This window comes from Dermacentor andersoni, chromosome 2 (genome assembly GCF_023375885.2).
Source record: "Dermacentor andersoni chromosome 2, qqDerAnde1_hic_scaffold, whole genome shotgun sequence".
NCBI lineage: Eukaryota > Metazoa > Arthropoda > Arachnida > Ixodida > Ixodidae > Dermacentor > Dermacentor andersoni.
This window is the reverse complement of record NC_092815.1, coordinates 128282423-128303693: the sequence shown is the minus strand read 5'-3', so window position 1 is coordinate 128303693 and position 21271 is coordinate 128282423. Positions and strand designations below refer to the sequence as shown.

Below are 21271 nucleotides of genomic sequence, written 5' to 3'. Positions count from 1 at the left end.
ATCCTGTGGCTGACAAAAACGACGTTGTGCCCATCGCGTTGAACTTTTTGAGAACATTGTGGTATGCGCCGTAACTAATAGCCCGTTGCTCTTATTAGAAAAAATATTGCAAGAGCCCGTGAAATTACTAAGGTCGACTCCCCCCCATCACCCCTTTTTCTTTTTTGCGCTATTGTGTGCACAAACTCCTCGGTAACATTTTCTTTCTTTCGTCCAATGGTACTCTATTGGGAACATTCACTCTACAATGTTGTTGCTTTCATGCTTTGATCTTATGAAACAAAATACCAGCCTTGTCACGTGCATGATAAACATACATACATTAAGTTTCAACAGAACTATTTGGTGTTCTAGTTGGTGTTTGCTGAAGGAAATATTTTTCGCCGAAAACTGTCACATACAGAAGAAAGACACATACATGACACCGGTGGCCGCCTCTGCCGTCGTCTATGTTTCCTCCTTGTGTCTTAATTTGTAGAAAATAAAATAAAAAACTTTAAGCAAACTGGAATGCTTCTTTGGGGCACATAATTTTTACGAGCCCGTTACATAGGATAAAACTCGGCAAGGCATCGTCACGGAGTATGGGAATTTACGTGCCTCCAATGAAAGATGGGAGGCTGATCCTGCTCAGCGTTCGGGCAAGAATAAATCTAAATGTTCTCGGTTTAGTAGACAGGCCGTAAGGATTGCAAAGCGAGAGAAAGAGAGCTCATCTGGTCAGCGGCAGCGTAAATGTGCGATGCCGGCTGGGAAATCTCCGCCGTTGTCGTCTGGCGGCGAGCCCGCCCTCCATGCAATCAAAGTTTCGGTGGCTCACCTTGTTAGTGGCATCTGTTCGCACGTCGTGTTTCGCTGTCTCGTGCGCCAGATTTGCATGCCAAGGAGGTTTTCCAGCTGAAGCTCGCGTCTGTTTTGTAAACCACAATATGATATAAGCACCAAATAAAATCAATAAAATACGGCATGCAGGAGCGCTACGATGAATTCACAGTAAGATTGCACAAAAAAGTTGTGGTATAACACTGAAAGCAACGCAGTCAAAGTGTGGCGACATAGTGAGGCTCAAAGCTTCCAAGGGGAGGGCGCAGCTCAGGGTCTAGGCGCAGGGTGCGCGCCTGGCCTACAATCTCGTAGCACCGAGCGGCGCTCCGGAGCAAAACCCATTCTGGCGCGAGTCTTTTGTTCGAGGCTGGACAAAGGGTTATGTGGTTTACATATAGAAACGAATAGGCGTGCCCAACCCGAGACTGGCTGCAATAGGGTGGCAGGTGCGTTATCCTAGTATTTCGCACGGACGCGCACTTCTGTCTTCCGCGAACACTGGCGCGCCAAAACAAAAGGAAATGTATTGTTGAACTGCTTGTGCGAGATGACACAACTTGTACAACTAACCGATGGGCGTGTACCTACGGTATTTCCATGTTCTCTAAAGCTTTATACAAAAAGAAAGTTTCATTTCTCTTTTGACTTCATTTGTTTCTTCCTTAAGGTCCAAGAGGTAATACGAAAAAGGAAGGGGGGAAGGAGGGCGGGCATAGAGGCGTAAACACTAGCTAATTAGAGAATAGAAAATATGACTGAAATATGTGATCAAACAGCTATGAGAAAATGGAATATAAAGCATATTTAAGAAAGTAAATTTAGGTTCCAGTTAAATACAGGAGGTAAAACAGCAGTAAATGGTTAATATTACGGGTAGGAAATGCATGTCATATCACAAAGAAGAAAAAAATAATTATTATAGAAAGATGAATAAACAATATGGTAAAACGATAACAAGGAATATCGTCAGGAATGTATGCATTAGACCTAGTTACAAGTTTTGTGTGACGTATCTGTTCATGAGTGGGGCGTTGGTTTATGCGAAGTGAACAGAGAGCGTATCGCGATTCTTCTTCTTTTTCGATTCATGCGCGAAACTATGCCATCGGAGAGGGAATTACACAGCACTACGGCGGTGAGGAAAACAAGAAAAAGCTCATACATTGCGCGTGAGCGTTTACACGAGCTTTTGTCAGGCTATAGTTAGAGCCAGAGGATACCCGAGATGGTGGTCTCACCAGCACATGGCGCGATTCAAGGTCATAGTGAAAAGAATGAAGCAAGGAGAGGCCGCAGAGGCACGACATGCCACGTCGCGACGCCAACGAACGCAGGCCGAGTGATTGTTTTAGTGTCGCAATGCTGACGTAAGTCGAGTATTGAGAACGGTTGAAGTGAGTGCCTTGGTTTTAGATTGATTCTGTAGGTGCGCGATTAGATGATACCATCATGCGTGCCAAATGAAACGCATAATTTTCGACAGCCCTATCTTTAGTGGTCACCCTTAAATACTTTTACACTGTCTTTCTCGGCGTGTTGCTGAAACTGTTTGATGGAAGTTTGCCATGTCCACAGAGAAGAGGTATAGGTGACCAATCTAAATCCTGGAATGTGTGGAGAAAGCTTGCGTTTGCCTCAGTGGTATTCAAGTTTACGACGGTGCTTTAAAGGTAAACCGCCAGATAATTTGAAATATTTGCTAGTACCAAGTGTATGTAAACATTCTTGCCAACGTTTCTGTTTTCAGAAAATGTTTACGCGATGACGACCACGAAAGACGGTTTAGGAGTTATTCGTAAACCAAGGCTCCTATACGTCAAGTTCTCACAGAAGAGCTGCGAACGTTGGCGCAAGTAAGCCAAGCGGTATGGCAATCACTGTTTGCAAGACTGCATAGCCAGCTGTGTGATGCTCTACCAACTGAGCTACCACGGCGCCGTTCGCCCGTCCGCTTTCTTGGGTGTTTATGTTTTAGTACTAGAACTAAGCCCGGGAGTGTTAGCCAGCGCCAGCACTCACAAACTTTGGCGGCGGGTGTGGAGCATTCTTTCTGCCGCAGGTGTCGCGAGTACGTGATTTTTTTTTTAGCGAACGCAACTGGTCAGTAAACCCACATATGCTACCTGATGGCATTTATGTTGCCGGATTCAAGACCCTCGTTATGTAATGAACGAGAAGAAACCCAAGAAAGCGGATGCGGAAACGGCGCCGCGGTAGCTCAATTTCTAGCGTACTGCGAAGACGTGGGATGGTTCGCCACCTGCGGCAAGTTGTTTTTTTCATCCACTTTTATTGCCATTAACTTCGCATTTCTTTAAGTCAGTAAGTACAAGTAATTTCGCCTGTGTTGGTGTTGGTGTCATTGTTTGTCGGCTGCTTATGATATAAGGCATAATAATTGGGCCCCTCGATTAACCGCCTTTCCTCTCGGTCAGACATATGTATTGCGTTGCGCTTGTAAGGAACCTCTTTATTCCAGCCGAGCTCGTGCTACTGCCACGAGGATCAAACTGTGTGGCTGCCGATGAAATATGGAGATGAAGAAGATGTACAATGAATGATATATATAGATGCAGCTGACAGTCAGGCATGTGTTGCGCTCACACCATACTATATATATATATACACACACATATACTCAGTGTCGGCTCAAAGATGTCTCTAAGTACACCACCCTGTTAATGAAATTACAGATTAAATTTTAGAAGATTCTCTAATTCACGCCATCTTCACTGATTTAACCCTTCGGTATGTGCTACTGTGTGTGTGCCCATTCTTGGACAACAATCAAGAATGAGTCTCTGTCCTACGAGACGTAGGGGATCCTTCAGTGTTGCTTGATGCTTCCCGAGCTTTACCGCGCATGTACCTGCGATCCCCGTTCTCGCCTCGACAAGCACCGTAAATTGTCTTCGTCCTCGTGACGTCACTGCGCACACGTCTCACACTGTGTATGCGCCTGACTTGGAGTTGGTATTTTGGCATCACTTCTGAACGGCGTAAAAAAAAAACCTGCACGAGAATAGAACTCTGATTTTTGTGATGGATGAGCATAACCATTGCAGGGGTGCATAGGACGAAAGAAAACTGTGCGCATGGGGGTTAGCTGCAATGCATTTAAATAACCACTTCACTGCAGCTGTACTTCAGAAATATTCGAAAATGTGTGGTTCATCTGCAAAATTATTATTATTATTGTTATTATTAGTATTATTAATCCTACTTTAAGTGCACTGTTATATATTGGGCAGTTAATAGAGGTAACACGCACAAAGCCGTCCTTGCGCGGACCATTATGTAATAAAGATTTTACACGCGCAGAGCTGGCGCCAAGAGGGTCAACAGGGAAGAAACCAATGCACATGTTAGACAGCAGTAAAGAAGGCAGGGGCAAACAAGTATCAGAATTCTCGAGAACAAGAAAACTGTTTTATAGCTGAGTAAGCATAGCGCGCAAACACTTGTCAACAAAGGCGCGAAATCGAGCGAGCGCGCGTGCGGCCGCAGGCTGGTTCGCGAGGCGGCGCGGATTTGTAGCGTGCGCGTCAAAAGTCTCGCGTGCTCAGGAAAACAAAGCAAAGCAGCAGGGCTTACAGTGGCCAAGCAACAGATGAATAAGAGAGAGAGATAGAGAGAAAGGGAGAGGGTAAGCGAAAGAAATCTCCGTGCAGTGTCGCTCACGAGCGGAATTCAATTCGGCGCCACGATTCAGTTTTCCGGAAAGCTGAAGAGATCGACCGTGGCCGCCGGCCTTCCCGGATGCTACTATATACACGCAAGTCGCCGAGGCACTTCCGTGGCCAAACACTATGCGCACTCCGTCCTGTAGTTATTCATTTATTTTTGTCCAATTTTAGTTTTTCTTGCCGGACAGTTTCGGCGAATACATTTTTTTATCCTTTATTGATTATTTCCCGCACGCTGCTGTTTTGTCTTCTTTGTCTTGTTTTTTACGATTGCCTGGTTTTCCTCGAGTAAAAGCTGGCGCGCGCGCGCTTTTTGTATGCTTGACCGGCATCGACAGCTGCAAGCCCAACAATGGAGATGAGAAAACGGAATTTGACGTCGATTCAAGGAAAAGGACGAGAAGAAAAACACACAGGAAATTAAAGACAAAGCAAAGTAAAGAACCTTGCTAAGAGGGTAAAGAAGAATTCATTATTACGACATCTGGACGCGCTTTTTTGCTGGCTGGTGATGATGAGGAACAAACTTTATTGAAGCGCACCCCCGATTCACGTACATTACACGAAGGGGTATAGGTCAATCGCAGGTTACAAAGTGGTAGCGGTCGTGGGTCCTGCTTGGCAGCAACTGAGGCGAAAAACGCCTGTGAAAATTGAGTACGACGAATAAACAAAATTGGAAAGAAAAAGAAATACTAAGAGTGTTAGAACACGTTTGGCTCAAACGCACTACCGAAACGAATTTTCGAACTGAACCAATCCAAGAAATAAAGAGAATGAAAAGCTATCTGCTTTAAATATAAGACATTATAGAGGATATTTTGGTGTTTCGAAAAAATGAGCATATACGCGGAGAAAAAAACGAAGGTTCAGAAAACTCTATTTTGACTGCTTGTTTCCTTCGGGGCACGCAGCAATATTTAGAAATCTGTTAGACGGAAGATTGTAGAACTGCATGAAACGTGAAAGTTCGCCATGAAGAATGTCTAGTTCCCTTGCAATGAGCTTTTCAAACATGCGTCTTTGTCTAAGGCAGGCATGGAACCCCTTACATTGAGTCATTCGAAAAGATCGCCAACCGCAACCCAAAATAAAATAATGTGCTTGGCCTATTATAAAAAAATTACAATGTTCCCATGTTAGAAGAAAAAATAAAAAAATAAAAGAATAAACCTAGAGTGCGGATCATGCCATGAAGTTGAGGTGTTTGGTTCACCCTGCAGCGGAAGTCGTATATTGTGTCAGAAAAAAAAAAGGAAACAATATGGCAGGAGTTAGTTTCTAAAACGGCGACGAGTGACGCATTGTGTCAACCACCAATTTGTTTATTTATTTTTTTCATTTGTCTCGAATGACTGGGAATATTTTCAAGAAATTCTCATCCTGACTAATTCTCATCTCAGTAGTGCTTTCACCCATATAGAAGTGAAATGCAGTTGCAGAAAGCGGGTGGGGCTTCCAACCTCTTCACGTCATCTCTTAGCTCAGTCCTTCTATTCAAAGAATGAGGCGCTTCGAGAACTACAGACGCTGCACCAGTCAGTGACGCTGCTGTCAAACAGGCGCATCCAAATGAGAAAGCAATTTCCAGAGGCCCTTCGCCACCACCAGCAGAATAAAGTTCCTGCACCATAACAGCCGATATGACAGTGGAGAAGCCGCTGCTTTCTGAGAAGCATCTCCTTATGTTTTGTTATCTGTCATGTCTTCTGTCATTGAGTTTAGGCCTGAAGTTTTTTTTCTTCGGCATAGTTTGTGCTGTTGCCTTAAGTTCGACAAACGCCTTCAAACTTTCGTTCTGAATTCGTGTTGCCGTTTTCATTTTTCGTTTGCAATTCTCATGAAACTTTCGCACGCCTTACTGCTTTGTACTTTTTAAATCAACTAAATGAGACGCTACAGACCTATTGCCAAGTCTCCGCCAGAACAAAGGATCACTCAAATAAAACGGGCTTCCTATGAAATTAAAAGAGAAACGCTGCTTCTTAAGGAACAATTATCGCGCACAATCTCTGCTGCTTCCTTTGCGGCATAAAGAACAAAATGAAGCTCAGAAGAAGGCCCTGGTTCTCTCGTCTTTAGAGAAATGAACCACAGAATGATTATGCGCTTTATTGCTGCTTTCTTATTTTTTTCACATCTCTTATGCCATATTCCTGAATAGTCTCTGTAAGCGCCTCATTCTCAAATAATTTTTTCAGCGCGAGAAGCGAGAAGCACGACAAAGACACTTACACGGGCAGCGTTGTCGGTGAGCGTTTCTTTGTCATGTTTTTCGTTGCTTGCTCTGAAAGAGTTCTTTGAAGATGAATCAATATCCACTAGCCTGACTTTTTCTTTGTGGTAGTACCGTTGCCCATTCTCATGAAATCAAGCGCTCGACCGTAGCAATATGCGCTGGGCATTGTTGATAAGCTATACTTTTTTTTCAATATTCCCTGCTCTTTGTAGAGGTATATAATGAACATCGTCTGTTAGAGTTTAACTAATATCACGTGACGGTGCCTATATTCCGTCAAAGAGCATTCATTCGCATCCCAAGGTGTCCCTCAATTCCACGCAAACGCCAGTTTTCACTAGGTTGGTCGAAAATAAACGCACTGAGTAATAAAGGACACTTATGCAGAGAGAACTTTCGGAAAGGGAGGTTCAAAACCCTTCAGCCCAATAAGTACATTTCTCCTTCTACCCCTTTTTTCCGATGTTAAAGAACTAAGCTAGAAAAAAATAACGTCATCGTCGCGAAGCTGTCTTAAATCTTAGTACGGAGTCTATCTTGCCAAGACCGTAGGAGAAAGCGAAGTGGTCTTCATTTACAATTGTTGTCACGTACCGCAAATAATCCTTTGAGAGGAGCCGTTGAATCATTTTGCAAAGCCCCGAAGCAAGTGATCACTCTAGAAGAGTGATCACTGGCACTGGAAATAGGCTAGTACTCAAGGGAAGAGCGACTTCCCACATCAACGGCATTCAGCGCTAAGTTATCTGGGAGGGCTTTCTTTGGCGAGCACCACGATAGCAAAGTGAACGCGAGTAAAAAAAAGAATATCTTCGAAGAAAAGGGGCTTAACCTGCACCGCCCATGCGGCTTCTTTTCTCCTAGTGCAGTGCAAACACCAGCTAGAATTTAGGGTATAAGTCAATCGACCAGTAGTTTCCGCTGCCACCCTTCCGAGCTTGCTTGTTTGCTTGCTTCCTATACTACGGCGCACAACCACTATGGGGAATTGGCCCCCGACTAAGCCGACTTCCATCCGAAAAAAAAAAAAAAAGTCTTTACTGGTGGTTTTCTTCTTGCCCTCTTTGTAATGCGCACATGCTGCTCCTTTCAATATGCCTACGGCATTCTCGCGTTGCGTCTTCCTTTGATTGCCTTGGAACGTGATGCCTTTTAAAAGGCTGTTTGTCAATTCAGAAATAAGCAGCTGGACGTAGCGCACTGTTATTTCCTCGTTTATATCACCTTTGTTGCGCTGAAACAACACGTATACGTCGTCTCGTCCTCACGAGGATAAAAAAAAAACACACACACATGTGCGAAAACACGCGTAACTGCGTCATATGTGTCACTCAGTGTCACACTTTTTGTTACACGCCACATACAACGGTTGCCAGGGCAACGTAGAGGAGCCCCCCATTGAGGCTTTCCCACAGCTGACTGCAGCGTCAAAACACGAAGCTTGCACACGGCCTATATCTGGCCGGGGGAAACAAAGTGAGAGGGCTGCGACTTTCGTCGCAACTTGCGCTCAGTAATCAGCAGTTTCCGCACGATCTTGGCGCATAAAAAAATTTTCCATTTTTGAACTGCAAGTCAAGATTCTGCGAACAAACGACTTTCCTAAATTAGGTGCTTCTCTTATCCTTCTAATATTAATTCAGTCAGCCGTCGTTGAGCCCATGGGAATGCACACAACCAATGTTTTCATCTTGGCACGAGGTGAAGGAGTTTGCTGATCGTGCATCCTCCTTGGGAATTCTCCACGGTGTTCCGCAACACGCTGGACCCGCCAGAATACAGTTCTTCCCTGTAGAGAATACTTTCCACGGGTGCTTTGGAACGTTTGATGTTTCTACGCACCATTCTCGTCCAATGCCGCAACAAATCTGGTTTTTCATTTCTTGTTCGGTTTGTTGGTAGACCTCCATTTCGACAAAGGTTAATACTAAATTCTACAAAAAGCGCTCGCATAAAATTGCAACTTGTCATGAGGCAGTGCGGCTCGTCAAAAAATTGAACCAGATCCATTCAAGTGGATTGGGCGAGAGAGTGGTGCGGGTAGACCTTTTCCCGCGCATAAATTTGTTACATTGACACCTCGCACGTTCAGACTATAGATACGTGATGTTATATACACGGTGAAAAGTAGGCGAAACTCGCGTGCTTTCGGCAACCGAACTTATTATACATCGCTAGCTCACGTGTGGTCTCATTGCCAGCTGTTTCAGAGTAAATTGGGCTATCATGAAGTAAAGCCTTGGCGATTGAGCTATACAATAACAACGCTGGCAAACAGAGAAGTCAAACACAACGTGTGCTCCCTGCTTACTATTAGACAGCGCTTGCGTTTGTATTGGCAAGCGGTAGCGACACTCACGAACACAGTAGCAGAACTGTTAATGGTGTAACTGGTGTTATTGGGCGAACTTGTGCCCAGAAAAACAGGCCTCACTCAAAGCACAACGATAGCGGCGAGCACAGTAGGCAATCGTCGAAAATCTGAGCTGTGCGGCAAGCGCGTCAGCTTTAATAGATGAGTCATCGAATATTCCAGAATAATCGATAGTGCCCGCGTGTATGTATATATACATATTCTTGGGCCACAGCCCAAAATAAATCAGTTGGAAGTGCCGCCCGTGTTGTCTTGATGTGTCTTCCTTTTGTCAGTGTTCAATTGCGGCAAAAAACATGTCTTTTAGCAAGCACCAACTAGGCCACAAGCAGTTCTGTTCCTCCAGAAACTACTACACTATTCGCGTTGCGCATACGGCCAGATTACGCAAGGTTCGGTGGCAATAGACAAAAGATAGAACTATTGATAACATTCGAGAAACTTCGATAGATGTAGGTGAGTCCTGCGTTCAGCGATAACATTTAACCTTTGTTAGCTTGTGAAATAGGGGTCGCCCGAGAAAGATAAACAAGTTCACAAGTTCACATGTGAGTATGTGCTTGTTTTTTCTTTGATTTTTCATGTTACTTTTAATCTGCAGGAATTATTGAGTGCGAATATAGCGCAATATAAGCCCAGCTTTCCCCGACACAATCACGAATGAAATATATTGATGTATGGTCCTATATTATTGCTTGTCAAGATTCTTAGTGGTAGTAGTCACCGGAAATTATGCCATAATTTCCTATAGGCTCAAGCTAGCTAAATGTGCCGAGTTTATTTATTTTAATTGATCTATTTAAGCACTATAGTTGCAATCAACGAATGAGAGTCGATGAGCGCCCAAGGCAAGTCTACTTAATAGGATTCCCCCAAGTATGAACAGTCTTCAGACATTCGTCCGCAAAATACACAACAAAACATTTGTTTCACGTAGTTTTCCATCACATGGGTTAAAGAAGATTTGTCACCGCATTTGGCTTGTTCTGTTTGTTAGAGATGACAAACGATAGCGGTATAAAAGCGACGTCTGCATCGTTTCAGAGCGATAGCACTGAGCCTTGTTGAGAGAAAAAGCCTGAATTTGTAACTGATAAAAACGAGCATATAATTAAAGGCTCCCAGGATGAAAACGAACGCTACACATCAGTATATAGCATGTGCTGCTGTCATGGGATAGTTTGGCGTTGAGGTTGTTACATATAAACGTACTCTGCACAATGAGGTTCCAACACCCACGACCACCAGGTGTATCCCCTATAAACAAACGCGTTTGATTAGTTAAGGACAGTTTAGCAGTAGCACTACTTTATATATTCGGGTTTTTAGCTTGCCTGTGGAGACATTTGCTAAAAGACAAGTATACGTTATCCTGCTTTTCGTTATGTAAAATTTACCTGGTAACCATTATTTTATTGTTCCAGCAAATATATGAGCGTAGTAGTCGAATAAATGCAAGTCTGTTATTAATATGCTTTCTCATATGAAAAAGCGGGACCGCGAAGCAAGAGCTAACGGTAATGCGTGCTCTTGCAGCACATTCTGTCACGCGCAGGGCGCCAAATGATTTCATTCTTCGCCATTCCCATAATAGCAGGCTATAGGCTCACCGCACCTTAAGAATGCAATAAAGAAGTTACTGCCTCTTTCCCTGTTTTACAGTTGACGGAGTGCCGACAGCAACAACTGATACATATATTTTTTTTCAGCTCAAAACATTGATTGTCCTCAAACTAGTACGTAGTGCTAGTGCACAGTAGCTCTTACCACGTGTCGATAAATTCTTATCATAATCGCATCTTATTACCGCTGTTTTCGCATGTCTTTATGCGTTTCACCACTTTAACACCATGGCTTCTGTTGTGCGCACTCCAACGGAACCAAGTATTGACGTTATGTGAATAAAGTTAACTACACGAAGAAGCTCGGAAAGTATGGCCTCCGGCTCCTCACTACTGAACTGTCTCACGCGTCGGCAATTTCAGTATACTCGAGGCTAGGGAGAAGGCTGTCGGCATAGTCACTGCAAAGTTCATTCCGTGCCCTGAAGAATGAAAAGACCTGCCGCAGAGCTACTTTCCATTAAAGCTCTAGCTCAGCAGGTTCAGGTCGCACTACTTGAAACTGTGCGAAAAGTTTCACCTAGCTTTCCTCGATTTGCGATAAGGTAAAATCAAGTGAGTTTGGTCGGAGAGTGCTCCGGGCTCTCTTTCATGCGATCGGTGCGTTTTGCGATAGAAAACGTTTCTGGAGAACGGAAATTGCGTATTGAGCGCTGAAGAAACGATAGCAGTCGTTGGCCATTAACTGAAAGCGTATCCTTGTTTCGAAATGGCGATCGGAGGAAGTGATCGAAAGTGCACCATTCGCAACTGCGTAGTAGCCAGCTTAGCGTCTTTACGGACGAACCTACTCTGCAGTTTACCGTGTTGTCAACAGTAACCCGGCACTGATTGATGCTTGTCCCAAACAACTTCGTCCTCGCACCTTCTGGCCAAGTTAAATGTTCCAAGCGCGGAATTTATCACGAGAGACACTCGAACTATCAAGGATTGCAGTTCCGAAGCCGTCCTCGTTGATTTTATTATCATAAACGCTAATCTTGCACGTCCATTAAAGCGAAATTGCCACAAAGTACTCCAGCAGTCATCTGTCGAATAAAGTGGCTGACCACTGGCCGTGAAACATTACTGACGTGAGTTGGCCATTGCCACTTCGCCGATGGATTGATCCTGCCCTAATATAAATCGTTTCGGATGCAAGATGGCAGAACTACGCTACAATTTGTCCACTATTTGCCAGACCTTCGCAGGGATATGAAATAAACAATATATATATAGACACAATGAGGAACAAGCTGTCGCTATACAAGGAGACGTACATCCCTCAGAAAGGTAAAGGGAACATGAAGCAGAAAGGTGTCGTATACAAATGCTCACGCACGAACGTTGACGACCACCGTTAACGATAATAACAATAAAAGAAAGTGGCTCCATAACGGGAATCCGCAGTCATAAATGTGTGATAATGATTCTGCGGTACTAGAGCGCGAGAACTGCTGCCATGGGTGTGATATAGCGGTCGTGTTATGTGCCGTTATAAGACCATGTCTGGCGGTTCTTCTTTTTGTATTTGGTGCTATTTTCGGCCAACGCAAATATTATTTCGACCTCGGCACGTGCTTCCTTTCATTATTACTGAACCTGAGTGCTAGAAATGTTGAGAAAGAAGCAGTATACAAAGGGAGGGAATGTTAAATAATAAAACGTTTGCGCAGAGCTACATTACTAGTCTACGGGAATAAGCACTAAAAAAAAAAACTGCCGACAGAAAACATGACTTAAGCTACAAACTCTGATATACGGCCTGACATTTTTATGCGCATTCACTGAGGCAATGACTTAATATAACTTTAATGAGAAAGAGAGAGAGGCAGTTTTGTCATCTCTAGCACCAGTTTAGCTTCTGGCATTACGTTCGCTTCCGTTCAAAGATAAAAATACACATATGTAGTCTTCTAAGGATAGTTTCTCGTCCAAACGACTGAATGCAGTTGGAAGCCCTTTGACTGGGAGAAAACGAAGAGCTAGTATAAATGAAATGCATATGTATTTCACAGCCAGTCCATACGAACGTATATTCACTCTTGGGCACGCGAACTGGGCGAGAAAACTTCCATACAGAGATTACACGAAGGAGAAATTAAACACAAGGCGAAAGCTCGGATAAAAATTCCTCAACGTGTGTGCTTGGTTCCTTCCATTTACGCGCATGGTAGGATATAGCGTTTCGGTGGTACAGCGCACACGGGCAGTACAACGAACCTGCGGCATCAGCGCTCACGCTCAAGGGACACAGTGCAAAGACGCCCGTGGGTTGGTATCCTTCGGGGCACAGGCTGTGTAATGAACGAGGTGCGGCAAAGCTTAGTACTAAGCCTTTCACTCTGCTGACTCCGAATTACCGCAGCGTAGAAAACGCGGGCGTTGAACCCGGCTGAAGCACGCAAAGGCCAGCTTCCCTCTGCGCACGTGTTATTATTAATTTGCGGAACAAGAAGCGCTGACAGTGCAAAGGCTTCGTTGCAGTTTCTAGCGCGGTCAGCTGACTGGATACTGAGAAAGCGCTGGGATACAGGGCACAGTGTCGCTTGCGCTAATGAACAAACGATTTATTCGTTGACGAGCAAGAATGGTCTAAAGAGGAATAGGTGACTGGTAATTCTCTTTTACAACTAGTGTTTCTGAACCAGACTTTAGTGAACTTACCTAAGTGGCAAGTGTACAATGTTTTTTGCTCTTGCTTTGTAGAGGTCTATAACTGGAGTCGTATAAGAAACGCCTTTCGTCTGACTAGCCCGCATTATTTTATTAAGTCCATGCACGTGGAGAAAGAGGCCGAGCTGCAACTTTTTCAGAAAAAGCTCAACAACTAGAAAATTATTCTAATAATAGTGAATTATTGAAGAGTGGATATCAAATATCACAAGAAAAAAAAGGAACCCGAATAACTGCGTTGTGCAACGATGGCGTAGCACTGCAAACACATCACCGGAACTTGGAAGACCAAATGAAGAATTATGCCACGTATTAACGCGAACTACTGCTTTTAGCTGCAGAGAAACGTGCCTTGAGCGAAATTCTTGATGCTCTTAATTTTTACGTAGCAACCTCTTGCTTGAATTCAACATCGCGCGCGCAAGAAATACAAGCAGTCATTTCAGAAGTTGAGCGCAGCCTTCAGCACGGGGCCCGTGCCAAGAGGATACCTTGTACATCAAACATTAAGTGCTGATGATGCGCAAAACGTCTGTGACCACGTAAAGGAAGATGTTCATTTCCTATTAGAATGTATGTGAAACAGTTTTCCGAGGCGACATTTCATACAGAGAGAGGAGGTTAGCCAGACGCACGTCTATAGTCGGGTGCAACTTGAGAAAAAAGGGGGCGTTTACTCCTCCAAGGCGCATGTACACGAGCCTCCACGGGCGGATGCACAGTCGCGGAGGCAATCGGCTGTCGCGCTGCGGTGTAATGGGCGGGGCCTCCCTTTTTAACGCGACAGCGTTAAGGAGCTCGTGTCGCAGAAAAGCCGGTGTCGTCGGCGTCGGCGGCCGTGAGCGATAATTCCCAGGAGGCACTTCATGAATAAAAAACAACTTGCAAGATTGGCAGGTGGGAATCAAACCAGGGTCTCCGGAGTGTGAGACGGAGACGCTACCGCTCAGCCACAAGTTCGATGCTTCAAAGCGGCACAAAAGCGCCCCTAGTGAATGCGGTTTTGCCTTAGAAACGCGCCGTAGAAAGTTATACTGCCGTGTATATCGGTAAATATGAGCATGTAACTTACAGAAGTCGCAGTTACACGAGTAGAGAAGTACGTTTCCGCTACATTTCTTCTGCGCTCTGCGTACACGCAGAGCCATCTTGCGGCAAACACAGAAGACCGCCTCCTCGCAATGTGCGGCGCTGCCCCGACACGTGGCTCGCCACTCTCCCGCTTCACCGCTTCGGGCCGTGCGGGGACCGGTGCGAGGATGCCCCACTACCCTTGAGTTTAATAAGTTTTCTCGATCTCTCTCCTTCCAACTTCACTCGTCACCCGAACCCTCGTGTTTTGGCGACGTGGCTTCTCTTTCCTCATTTCTAGGTGCAGCGTCCGATGCAGGACGCCTCTGACGTGATCGCTGTGCCGTAGCGCGTCTGGTGGGAAAGCGTCCCCTGCGATGTGTGCCGAGCTGCTTCCGAGGAGGCATGCGTCTGTGTGGTGCTCCCAAGCGAGATAGCGGACGGTCCCATCGAGGCGTCAGCCCCATGATCGCGTCGGCCTTCATGGCGCGTCGCGGCCCGGCTGTCCGTGCCGATTACGGCGTTTAGCTCGCGCAGATTGTTTCTCCCTCCGAGACACCGAGTTCTTTGGTTCGTTCCGCTTGCTCAGGCGCACGTTTCATTGCCGGGCCGAACGCTGCGTTGGTCGGCGCTCACCGCGTGATTGGTGGGTGCAAAGTCCGATGCGGAGCGCCTCATAAATGATCGCTGCGCCGTAGCGCAATGTCTTACACCCCTTGGCGGGTCGACGGGAACGCTGTCGCGTTCCACTCTTGAAGGCGAAGCTTAAGCGTCCTCCAATTTTTTTTTTAAAGTTGTACCCGACTATAGATTTCTACCCTTCACTGGTGGAAAGAGATAATGTGTGAAAAATGGGATTAAGGGAAGAGAGAGTTCCAATTTCTCGCACGCTAGAAGGTGCGCGCTAAGTCTGTAAACGGTCGCTGACACCTGTTGACTTCAAGTGCTGTAGCAACGCCCTCGTTGCTTGCTGCTCCATGGCGACGCGCACGGCCAGGGTTCAAGGATCTTTGCATCTGAAAACGATCTTAGGTCTAGCCAGTTTAACGCTATCGGAAGAGGGCGGCGCTAAACGTCACAACGAGAACAAATGTACAGCAGGTGTTCAATAGCTTCTTCGGTCCCGCAAAGGTCGCACATAGGTATGTAAGCCCTGTAAGCCATTCCAATGTTAAGCGAGTAACCTATCGTTGTTGCCACCCCATTGAGAGGCGGAATAACAACGGGGCATTTTAGTGGGAAATTTGCGATGACAGTTACAACTTAAAAAAACGATCCAGGTTATTTAGGCGAAATATTGAAGAACTGACTCCTCGCAGAGGCCGTTACGGATACGGGGAATCGGAACCGCTAATAAGTTACAATATGACATTTTACTAGCGACTGCTGAGTTTGGGAAACATGTAATATTCCCAGCCAACATGCGCAGTGCAAGGTTGAGCTCTAATGGTCGTTAAATAAATTGTTGAATTATTCAACGCTATAGAAGCCATTAGTTATTACAAGCCATGGTGTTGGTATGAATTACATTCTGGATCTATTTTTAATCTGTTTTTCTTAGAAGTTGACTTAATATTTTATTACAACTTGAAATGAAACATCTTTGTTGACTCTGGCTTAATTTGTATTTCCTTTGGTTACTTCGCGTGTCTTTAGTCTACGATTACGACGAAGTGTCTTCTTGGCAGAACACTTGTTTCTGTGCTCTGTGAATTTTTGGTAAAATCTTCGGCTTTCGAGGTGCCTCGCCTCCCCGTCTTGCAGCCATGGACGCGGAGCATGCTAGAGGCCCGCCTGGCCAGACGTCATCACAGCCGTCAACCGCAAGGAAGCGAGTTGGCTCCCCCAGTGACACCGAAGACACCGAGCTGTACTCCATGTCGGACGACTCATCCGACGACGGCTTCATACCCGTCCGGAGTAAGAGGGCGAGAAGAAAAATCGTCAACACAGCGCCGTCAACTCCTGCGAGCACAACGACTATGAAGTCAAGGCCTGCGCGCTGGCCACACGTCATCATCTATATGCCGGAAGAGCCATCAAGCAACCTACGATTGCTGAACAGGCAAGCCCTATCCATTTTTCTGGAACGTGCGGTGCCGGATCAAATTAAAGATATAAGAATAAATCCACGCAAGAATATACTCGCCATAGATGTGTACAACGCGACTGCGCTTGGAAAACTTCAAGCGATCACGGAGCTAGGCGGAATCAAAATGCGCCCCTTTATCCCGATCGACGACACATCCATAGCCGGTGTGATTTACGACATCGACATAGCCATTCCTAATGATGACTTACCTAGCCTCATCAAGCCGGCATACGAAGGCACGATCATTACGCAAGTGCGCCGCCTTGGGAATACGCGCTGCGTAAAAGTAATATTCAAGGGGGATTGTATCCCATCCCACGTTAAAGTCGGACATTTTCGACATCCGGTTCGACCATTCATCCAGAAGCCGCTTCAATGCCATCAGTGTTTCAGGCTAGGACACGTCAAGGGCGTGTGTCCCAACTCGCTACTGTGTCCCCGTTGCGCTGAACCTCATGCAGAACAGACCTGCGGTGCCACGGTCCTGAAGTGTGCCAACTGTAGCGGCCCTCACGCGGCCTCGTCGAAAGACTGTCCCCGCATCAAGAGGGAACGCGCGGTTCTCAAGCAAATGGCCAGGGACAATTCGGCCCACAGGGAGGCAGCCAAAGTAGTCCGGCGTCGGCGTCGACGTCGGCACCATCGTACGTCTTCGAAGAAGACGCATGCGCGAAGTGACAGTACCCACTCCTCTGCGGTGCCAGTTAGCCGCGCCGCGAAAGGGCCCACCACTTCCACGAAGGAAGCAGAAAAGACTCTATCTTTAGAGGAATGGCCTACGCTACCGAGCCGCTCCCTTGCGAAAGAACCTCAGAAGGTCGGGGCCCCACCTGATCCTTCTCCGGCCATGGATGATTCACCCAAAACAGACCGTCAAGTCATCTCGGTGCTACGTTCTCTCATGGAGGCCATTCGAGCGCTTTTAGTGGACATGAGGACACCATCTGCTCGAAGCGCACTTAAAGTGTTGGACGCCTTAAGCCCAGTGCTTGCATCCCTCAACTAGAAAGATGGCTACTCATACCCCATCCTTCCGGAAAGAAGTCAAAGCAGCGTCCGTCATCCAGTGGAACGCCAGAGGGCTAAAATCACGAATTTCAGATTTTCGTCAGTTTGTCTACACCAATGGGTTTCCACTCATCGTCATTTGTGAGCCCAACTTGTCGAAACCAATAAGACTGTCAGGATACGAGTTTATCATGTCATCAACAAACGGTGCATGCAGCAAAATCGTCGTTTTTGTTCGTCGTGAACTCACCTATGTCTTGCAACCAATTGCGCCCCACGACGACAATCAATATATATGCATCACAGTTAAAAAGAACAAACTCTTGTTTACTCTCATAGGCGTGTATATATCGCCTTCCAGCAATTTCGATACCAAAAGACTTGAGGATATCTTGAGTGTTTGTCCCGCCCCATGGGTCATCATAGGAGATTTCAATGCGCACCATCCAGCATGGGGAAGTACAAGGACAAATGCAAGAGGACGAAGATTAGCAAGTATCGCCCACAACTATGGCCTTACTCTCCTGAACGATGGTAGCCCCACCTTTCTTCGAGGCGTGACATACGGCAGCTGCCTCGACCTTGCTTTCGTCTCCAACTCTCTCGCCAGATGTGTGAAGTGGTTTCCAGACATTGAGACACATGGGAGTGACCACATTCCCACCTATCTGAACATCAAAGGCTTGTCGTCTACATCAGGCTCACGGAATACCATTCGGACGATTCAATGGGCCAACTTCAAATCTGAGATGGAAGATGCCTGCCGCGAGGGCCTACCCTCTGGGTTAGAGCAAACGATTAAAATGACGATGCAAAACGCCACTCGCATGATGACGATTTCTTCCACGCGAAATGACTTCGACATAGAATTAGAGCGACTTCGAGCGCTTCGTCGCCGGGCGGAACGTCGATATCGACGTACAAAATCAATCCATGACCTTAGGGCAGCCAGGAGGATGCAAAAGAAGATTCAGCGTCGTATGGATAGATTAGCGTCGGAACGGTGGGCAACGTTTTGCCAGACACTCGACCCTCGCAAGCCACTGTCTCACATTTGGAAAACGGTGCAAGGTCTGCGTTGCCTTCCGGAACGGCGTTTTCCATTCAAGGCGCTAGCGCTTTTCCAAGGGCGGCAAGACATCGATGTCGCAGAAGACTTTTGTGCGCGGATCGCAGACCAAGCGACTCGTCCAGATCCTCCAGCCCGAGCTGACGTCCCCCATTCCCGTGATTGCCGCATGGACCTTCCTTTTACAATGGAGGAGCTCGAAGCGGCACTAGCTCTCTGCAGGCGCTCATCATCTCCGGGTCCAGATGGTATATCATACCGGGCCTTGTGCCATCTCGGAGAGTCCGCACGGATAGAATTGTTGAGCCTTTACAACTCCTCATGGCAGGAGGGAAATGTTCCTGACGAATGGAAAGTAAGCCGCCTGGTGCCACTCTTAAAGCAGGGCAAATCCCCATTAGAACTCACCTCTTACCGCCCAATAGCACTGGCCAGCTGTGTAGGAAAGATAATGGAACGGATGATCCTTGGCCGCCTGGAATGGTACCTTGAATTTTACAAGATTTATCCGCTTTCCATGGCTGGTTTCCGACGTGACCGCTCTTCCATCGACAGTGTAGTTGATCTCGTTTCATATGTCCAGCACGAAAGGTCCCGTAAGCGTTTATCTGCAGCTTTATTCTTAGATGTGAAAGGGGCATATGATAACGTATTACATGAGGCCATTCTCGACGCTCTTGCGACGGTTGGCCTAGGTGGTCGAGTTTTCTTGTGGATTGCAAGTTACCTGTCTGCAAGATCATTCTATGTGTTAACTGACGATGGCCCAACTACGCGACGTTATACCAGCAGGGGCGTTCCTCAAGGCGGTGCTCTCAGCCCGACGCTATTCAACCTCGCTCTTGTTGGACTTGCTGAATGCTTGCCAACTACCATCAAGATTTCAACATACGCTGATGACATCTGTGTCTGGACTTCGGCAGTCACACGTCCTCAGATACGTGCGCGACTTCAAAGAGCGGCCACTTTGACAGCGAACTACTTGTGTAAACAGGGTCTCAGCATTTCACCTGAAAAATGCGCACTAGTCGCATTTACTCGGAAACCGATGACGCCTTATGTCATCTCAATCAATGGGCGGACCATTTCCTATGTCCGAAACCACAGATTCCTTGGCGTCATTATTGACCGAGACCTCTGTTGGAGCCCACACGTGGCCTACATGAAACGGCGCCTGACAGCTACTTCCCAGTTGTTCAAATACTTGACAGGGAAGACGTGGGGGATGTCAGTAGACGCAATGCTTAAACTCTACAGAGCTCTCTTTCTCGGTTTTTTAAGATACAGTCTACCTGTACTGAACAACACCTGCAAGACAAATATTCGTGTTCTGCAGGCAGTACAAGCTCAAGCACTCAGAGTCTGCCTTGGTTTGCCCAGATGTACGTCAACAGAGGCGACTCTTGCGATTGCTCGGGACCATCCAATGCGAACTCACATTACGGTGGAAGCCCTGAGAACGCACATCAGACATTTTGCACGTGCCCCCTATCACCACCTTGCAGCACTACCTTCAGACAGGCACCAATCATCATTCTCTAAAACTATCAACAAGTACAACGACAAACTTCCCTCGGGCTTCACCGCTGCATCTAAACCATCGATACCCCCTTGGTGTCTTATCAGCCCCACAGTACATCTCAGTGTACCAGGAATCGGAAAAAAGTCTGAACTGGGAATCGGAAAAAAGTCTGAACTGTCGTCGCCTGTCCTCAAACAACTGTCTCTGCTTCTTCTGCACGAGAGGTACGCGGACAGTGAACACATTTATACTGATGGTTCCACAAACACCCAGTGTTCGTCCGGTGCTGTGGTTGTCCCAGCAAAAGCTATTACCATCAGCTTCAGGACTGACCACCCGACAACGTCGACATCTGCTGAACTAGCTGCTCTTCGCGCTGCACTCCGTTTCGTCAGTCGGGAGCCACCTCGACAATGGTCCATCTTCAGCGACTCAAAGGCAGCCCTACAATCTGTACTATCAGCTCTGCGTCGCGGGCCATTTGAACAGCTCGTATTCGATATTAGATGCCTACTCCATACATCACAGGAGAAAGGACACCACGTGACGTTTCAGTGGCTGCCAAGTCACTGCGGCGTCACTGGAAACGAAGACGCCGATAATGCCGCTCGGGCAGCTCTTGAAGACGCACAAGAAGAGGCCATACCGCTTTCACGATCCGACGCAGCTAGCAGACTTCGAGTGCTTGCACAGGAGATGACGCTCTCTTCATGGTGCACACCAAACAGCCAGACCAACCAGAGCAACCGTCAATACCACCTGCCCTCTTTGATGCATCTCTATATGCCAACTGGACTCCGCCGAAGCGAGGCGACTCTGCTTTATCGCTTATGGTTAGGGGTGGCTTTCACGAAATCTTACTCATTCCGCATTGGAATGGCCGACAACGCTCTCTGCAATGCCTGTCTTTGCGAGGAGACGCTGCAACACATTCTGTGCGACTGTCCTGAATATAATGTCCAGCGACAGTCCCTGGCATCCGTTCTCGCGCACCTTGACACTAGACCATTGTCCCTCGACACGATTTTCACATGCCGCCGACAGAAGACATCGCAGGTGAAGGCGACGAAGGGACTACTTCAGTTTTTGAAAGAGACGGGATTGGACA

At 46.6% G+C, this 21271-nt stretch overlaps 1 long non-coding RNA gene across 1 annotated transcript in view; it reads right to left on the bottom strand.

Moving 5' to 3' along the window:
* Window positions 1-825: 825 nt before the first annotated feature.
* Window positions 826-21271, bottom strand: part of LOC129387333 (uncharacterized) — a 36387-nt gene continuing 15941 nt past the window's right edge. Inside the window, exon 5 of the long non-coding RNA XR_008614600.1 lies at window positions 826-910. This is a non-coding gene — a long non-coding RNA (uncharacterized lncRNA). The remainder of the gene's footprint in view (window positions 911-21271) is intronic.